We start from the raw sequence: 17460 nt of genomic DNA, 5'->3' as shown, positions 1-17460 counted from the left end.
GCTGCCGCCCCTGCTTGCGCACGGCGCCACCGGTGGAGACAAGTCGAAGGCTGCGGCGCTTCCCGGCGCTCGGCTATAAATTTACCAGGGAAGAGCGGCGTGCTGCTCTGGGGCGGGACCGCGAGCCTGGAGGTGGCGGGGAATGGGACAACTTGGGCTGGGCGTGTGGCGAGCAGCCGCTAGGTTGCAGACTTTTTGCTTTTATAAACCCTGCTCTGGAGGCTGGTCCCTTTCTGCAGCGGTGTCGTTTTGTTTCTGCCACGCGCCGAGGAGCGGCTGGAGGCTGCGTTGGCCGACTGCTCCTCCGAGGAGACAGGCACAGAGCGTGGGGACTCTCGAGTCCCCAGACCCCAGCTCCGTGGCGCGCCCAGCCAGAGCGCGGTACTAGCCCGACCGGTCTGAAAGCCCCTGGTCTCGGTGTGCGCTCACTAAACGCAGGTGCCTGATTTCTTCGGAAATTCTGAGATTCACGACACCCCCTCCCACGTGATTGCTGTACTCAGGGCTGCCTGAGGTGGGGGGTGGGAGATGGAGTGGAACTTCCTGCATATTTCACTTGGTTCTTCAAACTGTTAGGAAAATCCAGTTATATCCGCGCGGGAACTTGGATCTGAAGGTGGAGGAGGATCTGCAGGCTCCGAAAGCCCCTTAGTCAGATTCCTGCCTCTCTTCCCATTTTTCCAGGTGTCGCTGGTGGCACGCGCGTGTGCGGGTTGCTTGACTAGTCCCTGAAGCCCTGTTATCTCCCAGGTCATTTAAAAACAAATAAAATAAAAACGTTTAATGTTACCCCGATGATATTAAAGGATAGAAAGTCAGTCTACACTGCAATCAACCCCTGTCGCAATGACCTGTTGTGAGTAGAATACCGGTCAGTTTCTCCCTCAAGTCTCAAGACCCACTTCCCGCCCCGCTCTCTCGCAAGGCAAGGAGAGGGCTTCCCTGTGGGGGAAGAGAGGCCTTGCATCTGGACCCCTGCGCCTTAAGAGGGATCACCAAGGGTCACCAGTGAGTGTATGGATTCCTTGGTGAATTTGATTGTTTACCTTAAAATGACCCCCTATGGTCTATTTTTTGCCTTGTCCTTTTAATTTCATTAAAGGAATGTGAACTAGACCCTAGTGGTAATGGGACATCAGAAAAATCATACTGAATGGTTACCTTTTAAAACATTAAGTGGATCTTTGGTTTTCTTCCTCGGCTAAACATAGCCTACTCTATCCAATAGCTTTTTGGCAAAGTGATTTTTTTTTTTTTTTTTTTTTTTTTTTGATACCCGGGATTGAACTCCGGGGCATTTAATCTCTGAGCCACATCACCAGCCCTTTTCTTATTTTTGATGTTAAGACAGGGTCTCACTGAGTTGCTTAGGGGCTCGCTAAGTTGCTGAGGTTGACTTTGAACTCGAGATCCTCCTGCCTCAGCCTCCAGAGCCATTGGGATTACTGGCCTGGGCCACCCTGCCCTGCTGGCAAAGGGAATTTTAAGGTCCGTCTCCTTGGGCACAGCAGTGGCATAGCTAAGGGGCTTGTGCTGCCCCTCCAGTTCTTGTCTTCTTTTCTCTGCCTTTCACTGGTCTTGTGCCCTTGGGCAAGTCATTTAAATTCAGGCAAGTTCAGTATCCTCAAGAATACTACTGCAAGGTTTCCTGTCATGAAGGCGCTTTCCCGTCCAGAATGCTCTTCCACTGTTACGAGTATAGACTTGGCATTCTTTCTCAACTGGTTCCCTGATCGCTTCCTGCTTCTGTGAAAGTCCCTGCCTCTCTTGGTCACAGGGATGACTTGGCCCTATGGGGGCATCCTAGGGCTCTGTCTCTGGCTAAGCAGAGAATTGAGATTTTACACTGCCTGCTTTCATTTCCCACAAACTCCTACATTGTTCTTTTTTTCTAAAATTATTTTTTTAGTTGTAGGTGAACATAATACCTTTATTTTATTTACTTATTTTTTTTTAAATGTGTTGAGGATTGAACCCAGTTCTTCACATGTGCTAGGCAAGCGCTTTACTGAGCTATAACCCCAGCCCTCCTACATTGTCCTTAGAGGGCTTGGAGGTGCCAACTCGGTAGTAACCTCCCTTCCTCCCCACCCCCATCAAATTTACAGCTCTCAGCGCCTAACAGGATGAACCTGCAGGCACTAGTGAATCAGGCTGTTCCTGCAGGTGTGAGCTGTAGTCATCCTCCCACCTGGGCGTAAGGCATTCTGGATTATTTTCCTGCTAGCCATAATGTCATTTTGTAAAGGGATCCAGACAATTTACTTCTCCCTGTTTTTGTCTTTCCCATCCATCCACATGATTTTTTTTTTCTTTATAAATCATCGATGCTGTGTTTTTGCAGCATGCTTTCTGATGTGCTTTAAATGTTATATTACCCATGCATTGTACCTAGTTGTTGCTCTGTGATTGGAAACTGTGCCCCGTGCCCTGTGCAGACAGCTTTGCCTGCTGTTTCTGGTCTGCTCAAGCCCAGGAGGTAGTACCATTACTGGCCCTACTATTTTACAACTGGAGAAACTGACTGAGGATAAGTCAGTTTGCCTAAAATAATCCATCGGTGGAGGAGTCTGAGATCAGCTCCATATGCCAGACTGCATATCCATTTACACGGCTTGCCAGAATCTGTTGTAAACTAAGACTCACGCCAACATATTTAATGAGTGCTTACTATATACCAGGTGTTGTTAGACGTTCTGGGAATACAGGATGACCAGTTCTGAAGAAAACCTGGGATTACCTGTCCTGTAGCGTTTGAGTTAGTGTTCTCATTTTAAGGGAAATATTTACTCAGGGAGGGTTCATTTATAGCTCCCAGCAGGGGAGGTGTTTGACCCTGTGATTTGAGAGCTTTAGGTGTTAACTGATCCATTTTAGTTAGGGTCCCTCAGAATGGAAAATATGCTATCTCTAAAATGATTTAGTCAGTTGAAATCCATCCCCCACTCCCAAAATAAAAATGCTTGTAGTGTTATATACTCGTGCATACTTGTGAAAGAAAAAGCCCCCAATAATGGCTGATACCACTGTTGTTTACCCTGAATGAGCATGATGAGATAAAATGACAATTTACCACTCGTTGCCTTTCTTCTTCTCCCAGAAGTTCTCACCAGGAGTGTGCCAGGTATTTTCTGGGCTTCCCTTGCAGCACGTTTATGTACAGATGTTGTTGTGGTGATGAATTTTGCTGCTGTTGTTGACAGCCGTTAGAAGTTACCCTTAGGATTTTGACTCATTTCCTCAAGTCTCCTCCAGCTGATTAAAGAAGGACCGGAGGAAATGAGGCAAATGAGCCATGGTGTCCTGAGCGGAATTCGCAGAGCTGGACCGCGGTGCTGGACCCCTTAGAAGTAGCGGTCGGCGCTGCAGCAGAATTTTCTGCAGAATGAATTTAGTTTAAGACTTGGCAGGCTAGGATGTGGGAAGTGCTTTATTTTGCTGCATTCATGTGTGGTAACTTTTCAAAAGTGGGATTAAAAGACATTTGCAGGAATCCAAATATGCTAAATTTCATATGCAGTTTCAGTAACTCGAATAGATATTTTCACGGCTGCAAATCCAGAGTGAGGAGGGACTTGGAAGGGAATTAGCAGAGGTAAAAGTTTGAATTGAAAGTAAATCCATTGCAAATCTTTGTTGAAAGTAGAGAGGGCTTGTAGTGAGCTTGGACTAGCGGCTTTGATTTCTGACATTTTGGGACATGATCATACAGCTCATTTTTTGACTTAAGACTCCACTAGGTAAAGAGCAATTTTAAGCCACAGCCTGTGGGCATATTTGTTTAGCTCACGGGATATTTTCTAGAAAACATTGAGATAGCCAGGTGCGGTGGTACATGCCTGTAATTCCATCAATTTAGGAGGCTAAGATAGGAGGATCGCGAGTTTGAGGCCAGCCTCAGCAACTTAGTGAGACACTATCTCAAAATAAAAAGGACTGAGATGTAGCTCAGTAGTAAGATGCCCCTGGTCCAATACCCAGTACAAAAACAAAAAAACAAAAACCAACATTGAGGCAATATTTACCAATCTAGAGAATTTCTTTCAAGGTTTCCATTTCTCTCTCTTTTTGAGAAATGATGAGTGGCCCCTTAGAGTAGGACCTGTACTCTTCTGGTTGCCTTAGACTCTTGTTTTCTACTGCCAGCCCTTGGACATTTTGCACTGGGGCTTCGGGAGTGTAAGCAGGACCAGGCAGATGCCAGTAGAGGAAGGAGCAGGGGCAGCCTGTCTTGTATTAGTCTGGTGACTCAGGGCTGGAGCCTTGGAGCAAGTTGCTTAGCCTTTCTAAATTTCATTGTTTTATCCTAGTTTTGCTACTTATTTGCTGTGTAACTTGAATAAATTACTTAACCTCTCTGTGCCAGTAAGTGTGTTGCTATATATAAAACTTTTAGAGTGGTGGCTCACAGTACATACTAAATATATGTTAGCCCTAATAATTATCTGTGAAGAAGCAATTCTTATCTCCAAGATGGCAACAGTGTCTTCTATTAATATGGCTGCCCTAAAGATGAGAAGGATTCTTATAAAGGTGCCTGGCACTAAATTCTGGAATGGGAGCTGCATCTAATGAATGAATTCCTCCAGTAGATAGAGTTTGATTATTTCCCTTTATGATCCTCCCATATTGGTGTTAATAAGTACTAACCTGACAGCTTTTAAAATGGAATAAACTTTTAATTTTTGTCTTGCATTTTATATAATTTTGATATAACAGTCGAGTTTTATATATATAGCTTTTTTTTTTTTTGGTGCTGGGGATCGAACCCAGGGCCTTGTGCTTGCAAGGCAAGGACTCTACTGACTGAGCTATCTCCCCAGCCCTATATATATAGCTTTTGATGTTAACAGTTGGCATTTACTGGTCTCTTAGAGATCGAACAGATCTTAGACTCCCTGCCCCCCCCCCCACCCCCCCGGAAAAATTCCCACACATCTCAGAAGATTTCACCAACAAAAATACTCGTACCTGATAATTTTCCCATTCATCTTAGGCTTTGTCCTTCAAACTTGCATTTTGGTCTTGACGTACTTTTCTCAGATATCTTCCAGTGCATACTTTGACACCTAGGTTTTCAACAGTTTTGCAAAATCTAAGGTTTAAGCTAAATTATTATTCACAGCATGTGGCATCAGAATTAAGAGCTTGGTTTCTGAAATCGACCGCCTGGGTTTTCGATCCCGTTTCTGCCACTTGCCAGCTGGGTAATCTGGGACCAGATGCTTAAACCCCTCCCCCGCTTAGGCTTCATTTTCTCAGCTGTGAAATGGGGATGGTGGCATCCGGCTCCTGCAGGGACTCTGAGATTCTGCAGGTGACATGCTTGGCCTGGAGCTCATTGTAGAGGAAGTGGGTAGACTCCACAGTCAGGCTGATGATCTTAGGTTCCTCTTTCAGCTTTGTCTCTTAGAAAACATTTGGAAATGGCATAAAATCGGGTTGCATAGGGCGTTGTTTGTTTTTTGATGTTATGATGGAATTTACACCTACCTTTTCCAGAGTTCAGAGTTAGCGATAATGTGTACTAACTTTATATTTTTAGCTAACTTTCCATCAAAGGTGATAGAGAGCATGGGAATAAAATTTTGGGGAGAGTGAATCTGTAAATACTGTTTTCTCCAGATGGGTTCTGAACCCTGTTCCCTTATGCACAGTGGCTTTGAAGACGTTACGAGAGTGAGATGCTTTTCCTCGGCTACTCTCCCAGGAGAGCAGAGACTGAGCTGAACTGGCCCAGGCACACATTGGTGCCCGGTAAATATTGCTTTAATGACTGTCCTGTCATATGCAGTTGAACCGCATATGAGCCTAATAAATGCTCAGTAAACATTTTGAATTCATTTCAATGAAACTTTATCACTCTTGAGCCTGGATCTTTCCAGGGACTGCAGGTGTGGTCTGGAGTTAGGGGGGCAGGTGCACACAGGCTTGGTGGCATAGGAGGCAAGGGCTTTGGATGGGATTTTAAATTAAGTCTTGGCAGGTGTTAATAGAGACCATGCATCTGTATAAGTGTCCATGTGGGAGAAAATATTGGAGATTAATTTCTGCATCTTAGAATGAGTAGAGTGTCCATCGTGGAAACTTCAACTGGAAAAAGTCACGGAAACATAGAGCAAATCACATCAAGGTCTTCCTTAAGCGTTTTCATACCTTTGATTTGGTGAGATGGCTCGGGTTCAGGAATTGGAGGGGAAGAGGCTGGAAAGGTCGACTCCTGATTGGCCCATGGGAGTGGTGGAGTAGGGTATATTTAGTATTGAATTTGGTCCAGATTATGAAGAAGGCTTTGAAGTCCATGCCAAGGTGAACTTGACCCAGGAGCCAGGGTCACTGGTTCATGGCCACCTGCTCTGCTGTTCTGTGTAGTCAAGAACACTCTAGCTGGGGAGTGTAATGCCAAGTACTATCCCCAAACTTGCGACACTCCCTTGCTGCAGGCAGTCAAGACAAAGGATGATTCTTTTTCTTTTTTTAAATTTTAGAAATTTTGGTAAAATGCACATAACCCCAAATTTGATCTTTCAGCCATTTTAAAGTGTAGAGTTCTGTATCATTAAGTGTAGAGTTCTGTATCATTAGGTACATTTGCACACTTGTGCAACCTGTCTCAGAAAGCTTTTTCTTGCAAAACTGAAACTCTGTTCCCATTAAAGAACAGCTCCTCCTCCCCCGCTACCCCCTGCTGTTACTCTCTGTCTCTGAATTTGGCTCTCCTATGAACCTAGTGTAAGTGAAATCATACAGTAGTTATCTTTTTCTGACTGGTTTATTTAACTTAGTGTAAGCTCTTCAGGGTTCTCAAGATTCATCCGGGATGTGAGGTCAGAATTCCTTCTTTTTAAAGGCTGAATAGTATTCCACTATAAGTTCATACCACATTTTGCCTCTGTGTTCATCCATTGATAGACACAGGTTAGTTCCACCTACTAGATTGTGAATAATGCTGCAGTGAGCATTGGCATACATGTGTCTAAGAGAGAATTCTGGAGGGGGCTCTTTTAGGATGGGTACATCAAGGCTGATTGCTTTGGGTTGGTGGGGACCTGGGCAGGATAACTGTCAGTCAGGCTCTGCACTGTCTGATGGAGGGTCTGGGTGTTAAGTGCATGCTCTGGAAAAGAAGGGAGACCACCTAAGAAACTCGAGGAAAATAATGGACTCATTTGCTGGGTGTATTTCAACGTGTCAGGCTCTGGTGAGACTGAGGGGAAGGAGCAGAGTTATGGGTGGCAGAGTAATGGGGAGCTGTGGAATAGGTGGAGATAAAGCCAAGAAGCAGGCAGCCTATTCTTGGGAGGAAATGAACTGTTGGACTCTGCTGGGTTTGTTCATTGAACGTTTATGGGCTCCAGTGATGTAATTTCATCAGACAATATGGGAGATCCATATTGTCTTAGGGTCAATATGGATCCATATTGAAACTCTTAGGGTCAGGTCCATGTGAGAAACAAAACCCCAAAGTCACAGAACCTGGCGCTCTGTAAGATCTGAGGATTATAAATAATGACACATTAAGTGTGTACCAGTCATTTGAAGGCAAGAACCATGTTCATGGAAAGAAACGCACAGTGGGAAGGCGATCTTGTATTTCTCTCTCTGCATGAGACATTTTTTGAAAAGGTATTTTGTTTTTCTTAGAAAATAAAGTGGACATTTGGGTGTCAAGGAGGACATAGAGTTGATGAAAGCTTTGGAAAGTAGGTCTTTTGGAGACAACGCAAAGGAATGGAATTTATTAAGCGTGCAGGAGAGAAGGTTTAGGGAATGACAATCTTCAAGTAGTTCTAGTGGCTGACGGAAGAGTGGGGCAGAGGCAAGTAAACTGTTGCTGAAAGAAGTCTTGTTTTTTCTCTTCCCCCTAAGAAAAAATTCTTTAATTGGAAGGGTTGGAAATAATTTCATTGCATTACATTACTAGTGCTGGTTATAGGGTCTTCGCTGAGAGATGAGGAAAGCCAAATAATTGTCATTTTGAAACCATGAGGTCCTGCCCAACTCAATTGGTTTGGTGACCTTTCAAGGGCCTGTCTGAGATCCTTCCTAAATAATTTGGAAATGAGAAGATAACCAGCTGTTTTTCTTCCCTCACTTCTGTGGCTCATAAATGCTAGGTCAACTCTCACAATTTTTGGCTATATTGAAAATGGCCAAGAAAGAACCTAGGGCCTAAAAATATGTTATTGATCTTTTGGGGTGGGGAGTCTAACCACAGAATAAATTGTGCACTGCAGTAGCTTCAAGTGAGTGTCAAAGTAGTAGAAGTAAAAGGAAGTTTGAGGCCTAGAGAAATCCATGATCAATTGTTCAGCGCTAAGTGGAGAATGGTGTGAATACCACGTGATAACCCAAGGCTGTGTCCAGGTGGGGCGGTCTTTAAGGATGAGGAGGATGAAGTATGTGCCATTGTGTCTTTTCCCTTGATTGCTCAAGGCTGGGTCATTCCCTCTGTGGTTTGCCTACCATTCTCTCTTCCTTCCCATCTGTCCTTTTCCTTTGGTCATTTCATGGTCTCTGTTCAATGACTTGCATTAGATCAGCCAGCATCCAGTGGAGGAAGATGGTAGAAACGAAATTGCAATTCAGCAGCCTCTGGTTGATGACATGGTTGTACCTGTCTCATCAAAACACACAGGGGTGTCTAAGATGGGCTAGGATCTAGGGGAGGATTAATGCTTGGTAGATGCTAATGTGACACAATCGGTAATAAGATTTGGCCAACAGTCTGGTCCTGTTCATTACCATTGTCCTGGAGGACACACGTTTCCCTTCTTAAGTGGAATGGCTGATTCAAAGGAGGTTATGGGACCTGAGATAAATCTTGAAGGGTGGAATGGGATTGGGGCAAGGCGATGCTCGAAGACAGGGTGAGAGTTAGCAGGAAGGCTCCCAGAGAAAGACTTTGTGGAGAGTGTTATGCAAGGTGAGATGGAATTTTTAGAGCACCTGGATTTTTATTTTTCAATAACTGAGGTATTTCCTTCAGTGCCTTTATGTGATGAGATTTTCGTAAATGTAATCTGGTGGAGTAGTTGCTTATTCAGAGACATAACTTTAAAAAATGGAAAAGCATGCATCTCACTTTTGCATGGGATTTCATATGTTGTATGTACAATGCAAATTCTGTATGGATGTGTTCCGACTCGTTCTTAAGTCCAAGACTAATTACGCTCCACCTTCTATCCCCAGCCCTAGCCAAGATTAGAAAATTTCTGTTCTTGATACATGATAGTGGTGATAGATCACCTCTGATTCTGTTTTATTAATAGGTTTTTAAATCTTTAATAAAATGATAAATGTAATATGTAGCAGGCTTTAAAAGTCTTATTTATGTCAATTCATTTGTTCAAGTACAGTGACAGGAAAGCACCCAAGCCTTGATAAGGGTCCTGTGTGGACTGGGATACTTTGCATGTCACTCTTGGTTCCCCAGTCTGTGCTGCATCAGGGGGTGGTGTTGGGGTCCTAGAGGTTGCCCTCCCCAGAACAGTGTTGGGAGGAGAGTTTGTGGCAGGCAGAGTTCTGTCCCCTAAGGAAGGGTATAATCAATGACAGTGTCTGGGAATGCCTTATTCTTGACCAAACAGGAAAAAAAAAAAAAAAAGGAAATAGAGAAGAGGAGAAACCTGATTCCTTTACTTTTGTTTTTAAATTATTTAGTGAGACTAAAGAGCGAGCTTCATTTGGAGTTGTCCCAGGTGACTCAGGTTATTTCAAAGGATGTTAAAAAAAATTCCTAAACAAACTGGGACTTCCGATAATTTGCATATAATAGCCTATGGATACTCTTAGGTACAGGAATTGCTTGACAGAGCTGAGAACAAAGAGTGTCATCACAACGAACTTCCAAAGTAAATGTCTCTTTATTGGAAGGAAGTCTGTATAGACAGGATGCCATCGTAGATACTGGCTTCTGAAAATAGTATTTACTGGAGATTTTAGAGGTGTGGCAGGTAGCTGGTGGCGTTGGCTGTTATTCTGTGTGACCAGTAATGTTTGAAAAGAAAATGAGGCTGTTAAAAAAAAATTTGAGAATTTTAGTTGGAATAAAGACAATATGGGCACTTGTAAAGCAATACAATTTTTAGCTTGTAAGTAATTTTAAATGCATTTCCATCCAAATTTTCACAATGTAGATTCCTCCGCTAACGGCTGATGTACCTTGGAAAGATCTTCCATTTAAGAAATGGGTGATATTTAGTTGGCTGCTAAAACACTGCGTGACTTGGTTTTCCAGGATTTCTTTTTTGTCATTGTTAAATTAAACCAGTATTTTAAATCTAAAATAGGTCATTAAGATAGCCAATGAGAATGCCTAATTGAGATAACTCAAATGTTTCTCTATTTTGGTAAAGTCTGTATCTATTACGGGGAAATAGTAGATGAGTTTTTAGCTGAATCAAAAGCTTCATTTTGATAAAAGAGAACTCCTCCACCCCCATTTTTTTTTTAAATAAACTAGCATATGTGGAAGGATTTGTGAGTTTTTTTTTTTTTTTTTTGGTAGATCTGAATGTGTTGCCTAATTTACATTCCAGCATTTTCAGGGGATATTATTTAAAATGATCATTCCAGTTTTAGAGCCACTACCTTTCAAAGAGGGAGGCCGACTGTGGGAGCGGATACAGGCTACTCCCTCCACAGAGCACAGGACACCTGCAATGGCAGATGTAACCCGCGGACAGCTTCATTCTGTGGTGTCTCTAGCTGGACCCGGTGAGGAGCCCGTAGGTAGATCCACACATGATAATTGACATGTATTGGGTGGGGATACAACAGGGAACAGGCCAGGCCCAAATCCTTCTTCCTCCTGGGGCTTATGCTTTAGTGATCTTTTTTTCTTTCTTTCTTTCTTTCTTTCTTTCTTTCAAGACCTTAGAGCCAAGAAAGGAAAAGGGGGGGAAAACAGAGAAAGTTGAGAGTCCCTTAGACAAAGCAGTTTGATTCAGATTTATTTCAGCTCCCATATTGTGGTCAATGAAGGGGGAAAGCTGAGGAAGGAGAGGTCGCTCAGAAGGGTTGAGGGGTTGGGTCGTGGGGGAGGAGGAGGCAGGCCAGAGAGGCAACCAGGAGAGCAGAAAAAGGAGATCCATTTGGGGATGAGGGGAGACAGGGAGGGGCGAAGCAGTGGGAGCTTTCTGAATGCTTGTCATTAGTGCCACAGGCCCTGCCCTTGCTGGAGAGCTGAGCATTGACTGACAGCTGTCCCAGCCTTGGACCACTCAGCTTTAGTGACTTCAGAGTGCATCTTGCTCCACAGGTGTTTCTGGTGAAAGGCCTTAGATTGAAGCAGTAGGAAAGTCCTCCCTTTCAGGACTTGAGGGAGCCTCACTGTGCTGAGGTGCTTTGCCAGTCTGAGGTTTGGAAACTTTTTTCATGTTTCCAGAAGGTACCTGAATGCTTTTGGCAGCTGAGAGAGATGTGTCAGGGGTCTGAGCTGGGTGCTTTTGTAATCTCTTGAAGGACAGAAAGTTCTTTTCTCTTTATCTTGTTAAGTGAATAAATTGGTTTCAGTAGGCACTGTGGTATGCTGATGGCACTTGGCTTTTGACTTTAGCCACCTGCAGTCCTATCTGCACTGAGTTTTAACTCTCCCGGTACTGTCACTGTTCTGGGTGAGATGCCTGCCGAAAAGGGGACATTAGAAGGAACAACATCTGAGTTTTGCATCTTAGGCTTAGGATGGCCTTTAAGAGGCCCATGAAATGGTAAGCGCTCTAGTTTCTAAAGACGGATTCCCAGGATAAGAACTGACACTGTTAAAGGACTCAGGACTGGAAGTTTTCCCTGTCAGTTCTCGGGCACAGAGCTCTTGTTGTTCTGGTGGTTTTAGTTCCAGTCCTTAGGAAGGAATCCAAGATAGAAGCTGTCTAGGGACAGAAAGTGGTAGCACCTTGAGTTAGGGCAAGACAGCATCCCGGGGACCACAGTTTTGGTTGCGAGCATAGACAAGGAGTCCTAAGGGACTTTGGCAGGTGTCACTTAAACATTTTGATGAAGCTACCAGCTTCAGAGGTGCACAGATGGGAACTTAAGTAATTAATGCGGTCTGGTGCTTGCTCCAGGTTTGACAATCCCTTTTGTCTAGTGTAATCATCACTGGTCAGTACCTGTTGTTTTGGGTGAGGATTTCAGGGCCTATATTTAAATGGATGATGTTTAAATTTGCTACCGTTGAGTAGGTGAGCGTAAACAAATTTTAAGAAGCAGTAGGGAGCCTATGATTTAATATTTTTTTTTTTAGTTGTCATGAACCTTTATTTTATTTATTTATATGCAGTGCTGAGAATCAAACCCAGTGCCTCATACATGCTAGGCAAGCGCTCTACCACTGAGCCACAATCCCAGCCCGAGCCTGTAATTTCTAAGCCACTCTCTGGGTAATTTGCAAACCGATTACCAGCCATTGTGTTTCAACACAAAGGACCTGAACCTCATGTTAACTTTTCTAAAATCTCTATTTTGGGAGAGGTGTGAGTACCAGGGATTGAACTCAGGGGCACTTGACCACTGAACCACATTCCCAGCCCTATTTTATATTTTATTTTATTTTTTGTGGTGCGGGGGATTGAACCCAGGGCCTTGTGCATGCGAGGTGAGCACATTACCAACTGAGCCACATCCTCAGCCCCATTTTGTATTTTATTTGGAGACAGGGTCTCCCTGAGTTGCTTAGCGCCTCGCTTTTGCTGGGGCTTGCTTTGAACTTGCCATCCTCCTGTCTCAGCCTCCTGAACTGCTGGGATTATAGATGTGTGCCACTATGCCCAGATCAAAATCAGTATTTTTATTAGGGGAGCATTTCAAGCAGAGTAGTGCCATGAACCCTCGTGGCCACAACTCCAGCTTCAGCACTGCCAACATGGCGGCCTTTCTGCTTTGCCTTGACCCACCACCCTCCCATTGCCTGGCTGCATGTCATCTGTAAATGTTTTCAGCATGTAGCTCTAAAATACTCCCTTTTCTAAACATAATGATGCTGTCAGATCACATTCTTCCAAATCAATGTAATTCTACTGTCATTGAGGATCTGGGATTCACATTTCCTATAGGGAAAATAAATACAAAACTGTAAACAAATACATTAATAAAAGAAACCAAGAAAGACAGATGCACTGCAGTTGATTGGTATGTCCTTGATGCCATTACTTGTCTGTAGGCTTTAGCCCATATTTTTGTTGAAGAAACCATGGATGTATTCTCTGTGGTTTTTCAGTCTGAATTATGCTGATTGCATTTCTGTGGTGATTAACATATTCTGTTCCCTGCATTTCCTGTAAATTGTTGATTTAGAAGTTTGATCATATTGAGTTTTTTTTTTAAACAAGAGTCCTCCATAGATGGTATGTTCTATTATCTCTCTCTCCCCTTCCCCACCCCACCCCCACATACCTATGGACATTTGCAAAAATTTGTATTTTTGTTCTAAAATTTGTGTTTTTTTTTCCCTTTATACTGATACCTTAATACAGCACTATCGTCTATTGACTTTCTGCTGTAATATTTAAATTAGTTGGTGGCCTGATCTTTTCTCCCCTGAGCTGGGGATTTCAAGAACTGGCTACTTGATTCCAGCTTAAATCTATGAATAGGTGAACACAGCTGTTTTCAGAACTTCGCTGCTTTCCCATTTTTGTGGTAGCCCCATCAAAACTGCTCTGTTGTTGCATATATCATATAGTCTTAGTTCTCAGGTAAATATGTACTTAGTGCTGCTCGACAGTTCTATCTGCCCTTCCTTTCCGAAGGTCTTCCTTTAGCAAATGCCTCAGGAGGTACCCATGGCTTGTGTTTTCCTGAATTACACATTCACAGCTGCCTGCCTGTCATTTTTATGCTTAAAGGTCAGGGTGACTGATTTAGAAAAAAGTCCTTCGTCCATCTTAACTTTTCTCAGTTATCTCTAGTATTTTACTCTAATGTCTTTTGTTGTAAAGTGCTATCAAAGTCTCATGCTAATCAGAGTTTTCATGCATATTTGACTTGGTATGTGTGCCCGGATACCCAAAGGAATCCTTTCACCCTGAAATTCAGTAGTTTTGTAGTACTGGCAGCTCTGGGTTGATTCTCTGCTCCCCCTAAACTCCCCCGCTGCCTGGGACATGATATGTTGCTTTAATATGAAATCTCAAGTGTTCTTTTTATTCTCCCTTTTCCACAGTAAGGATATTTCTTAAATAGCATATACTGTTCTGTGTTGGTTTAGGAACTCCCATTATGTGTGTGTTAGATCTTCTTTGCCTGTCTTCTTTATCTGTCACTTTCTCTTAAATTCTTTTAGTCCCTTTATAATTTGTTTGAATTTAAAAATAACCTTTCCCATCTTCTAGTCCATTTAAGGCACTGTTCACTTTTGTTCTTATGTTCTATTTATCCTTCCTTTCTGAAATTATTTTCATTTCCCTTTATTTCTTAATCTTTGCCTCCATTTTGAAATGTCCATATGTTCTCTAGTCAACTTCTTTGAGTTTTTAAAATTCTGATACTTGTTATTTTTTATAGTCTCTTTCATTTGCTTAATTTCTTTTTGCCTGTCTTGAACTATTTAGTCGGAGTTTTATTTTGCATCCTTCTGGCATGATTGTATTGTCCCAATCAGGGATATCATTTGGCTCCTTAGTTTTTATAAATGAACGGAACTGGAGAATATCATGTTGAGTGAAATAAGCCAATCCCAAAACCCAAAGGCTGAATGTTTTCTCTGATAAGTGGATGATGATATATAATGAGGGAGAAAGGGTTGGGGTGAGAGAAGAATGGAGGAACTTTAGTTTACATAGAGGGAAATGAGAGGGAGGGGCTATGAAAAATGGTGGAATGAGACCGACATCATTACCCTATGCTCATGTATGATTACACGAATGGTATGAATCTACATAGTGCATAGCCATAGAAATGAAATGATGTACCCCATCTGTGTATAATGAATCAAAATGCAGTCTGTAAAAATTAAAAAAATAAATTAAAAAAATAACTATTTGGAATTCAACTGTGATTCTTTTCTGATTTTCACCAAGTTTTCCTGTACTTTTGCGAGGATTGGGCCCGTATGGCTTTTCTAGCATCATGGTGATCCACTGATATTATTTTCATAAAGCAGTAAAATATGGACTCTGCTTCCTAATCCTATGACCTTATTGTCTTTTGTCCCTACCCCAACTTCCCACCCAGCCAGACCTTTCTTTTCTTCCTTTTGCCTCTGTTGCACTTTTCTTAGATTTCATCCCTGCATTTCTTCTCAGGGGAGGGGCTCTGTGCTGGGTTGTTAGTTTGTAGGGCCCAGACCTTCCCCACTCCAGAATGTTCCAGCACATTAGACATAAACACATCCCAGTGCCCTCTGTTTTCATTAGTAAGATTGGAACTTGCAAAGTCCTTTCCCAGTCTCTGGGCATTCTCAGAAGGATCTCTGAGCTTTCCAGGAAGTAACTGATGGTAATCCTTGTAGCCGCAGGTAATTTGTTTCTACCTTCATGCGTGGGGTTCCTGGGATACCTTTTCACTTCCTGTCGTCACAGATGTTTTCTCTCAATTTTGATTCTGCTCTATTTGCCCATTTTTTTATGGTTGAGGAGATTCAACAAGTGTGCTCCCATCCCTGCAGACGCTCCCACCTTCCCAGAGTCTATACTGACAGTTTAACCTTTGGGTCTATCAAAGCTTGACCAAAGTGAAATATTAAGATACTGGTAGCTGCTTTAAAAAATGATTTTTTTTCAAAATTGAGTTATTAAAAATTTGTTGCTAGTGGTTGTAAACTATCTGGAAACTGATTAGTATGGAAATGAATACTATGCATCTTGACATTGGCTTTCTAAACTTACTGTTTATGCAAACATAAGGTTGAAACAATACAATCACCAGGAAGCTCATTGCTAAGCCTTGTTTCTGAGCAAAATTTATAAGAAGTTACACCCTTTTGCCATTATTTGTTTGGTATAAGATTCCTTGAGTTCTGAAGGAGGTAGTGCTCTTTTTTGTTTTTTTTTTAAAGCATTAAACCACATGTATTCTTTTAATACCACCTAATAAAGATAACATCATTACTTAATTAGGTGCATTTTCCTCTCAGCTTTTTTTCCCCAGTGAAAAATTTGCATATCTCTAATTATAGTCAATGGAAAAAAAAGTACTACCAGGACTTGACATAATATTAATTTAGATTTCCAAAAATATTGAATTCCCTTCTTCCAACTTGAGTTTTTTCCAGTTTCCCACTGATTTTAATTACCATAATGAAAGGTTATAATTTTAGTATCCCCCCACACTTTTAGGGATGCCCATTATTCTAAAACCATGTAAAGAAGCAGTAAACTTTCTCAATGGACATATTTGAAACGTCGTCTTCTTTTTTTTTTTTTTTAATTCTGGAAAACACAAAAAGATCATCTTCAAATGTTTCCTCTTGTTTTCTACAAAGAGATTGAGAAGAGATCATTTTGCGCATGGGGCTGCTCATTAAGAATTCTTTGCAAAAGGGAAGCAGGCTTAATGTATTGCTCTAAGTGAATGTCACCCCAGAAAAATTAAGAGAAAAGTGAGCAGTCATTAAGCAAATTGACCAGCAAGCGTTCTGATGAATGTTGAAACAAATTTGAATAAACCAATTTTGTCCATTAGTGTGCTTTTAAACCAGTGCGATTGTTTTGGTCTAATTATTTTCTATTTTGTTTATTCAAATGTAGAATGGCTTCAGAATTAACTATTGCAGCAATTATCTGATTAGCAATTTAGGAAATTGGTGAATGGTATCTGCCCACGCACCAAGAAATGCCTGGTATTTGACAGGGCCCTGTGCAAGATCACGGCCTGTGCAAGGACACGCCTGTTCTCCTGGGTGTTTTTCACCCACTGTGGGGGGCTCAGAGGCCCCCCATGGATGAACCTGGGTTGTGGATGTGGGTGCTGGGCCCTCAGGCCTGGTGCAGCAGATTGCAGTCTGATGTGCTGCAGAAGTTGTCTTTGCCACCCAGTGTCACTATTCTGGAGTCCTGTAGCTGTGACTGGTGCATTCTGCAACATTTCCCACTTTGAAAGCTCGGGGATTCGAGAAATCTGTGCCCGACTGGCTGCCAAGGCTCGTCAGGGGGACCCAGCGCGAGGCCGATTTCTAGGTGTAAAAGCCAGGCAGATTCGCTCACTCAAGAAAATCTGTTTTTGCAGGTTTGCTTTGAGTTCCAAGATACAGATCCTGGTACAGTTTCTTGCTTAATGCCCCGGGTTTGGGTTTCTTTTGCTAGCTGACTGCCTTGTGAGGCAAGGGGTCACCAGTTTTCAGGAGGTGCCTGGACTAGCCTTGTTAGAAGCTCCTGGCCCCTGCTAGAGAAACCCCTTGCCCTGACCTGCTGCATTGCTGGGAGCAAGCCCAGCAATCTCCTTTAAGAAGCCCCCTGGCAGAAGTCTGCTTCAGCCTGATGTTTGAGAACCACCGGTCTAGGGTGTCACAATTACTGGACT

The 17460-nt window shown here is 42.7% G+C and overlaps 1 protein-coding gene across 4 annotated transcripts in view; it reads left to right on the top strand.

Annotated features, from left to right (window-relative positions):
• The window catches only part of KIT (KIT proto-oncogene, receptor tyrosine kinase), a 79564-nt gene that overhangs the window by 724 nt on the left and 61380 nt on the right, over positions 1-17460 (top strand). The window lies entirely within an intron of this gene.

This window comes from Sciurus vulgaris (assembly GCF_902686455.1).
Source record: "Sciurus vulgaris genome assembly, chromosome: 9".
NCBI classification, from domain to species: domain Eukaryota; kingdom Metazoa; phylum Chordata; class Mammalia; order Rodentia; family Sciuridae; genus Sciurus; species Sciurus vulgaris.
The sequence above is the reverse complement of the archived record's forward strand: the minus strand, read 5'-3'. Positions and strand labels throughout refer to the sequence as shown.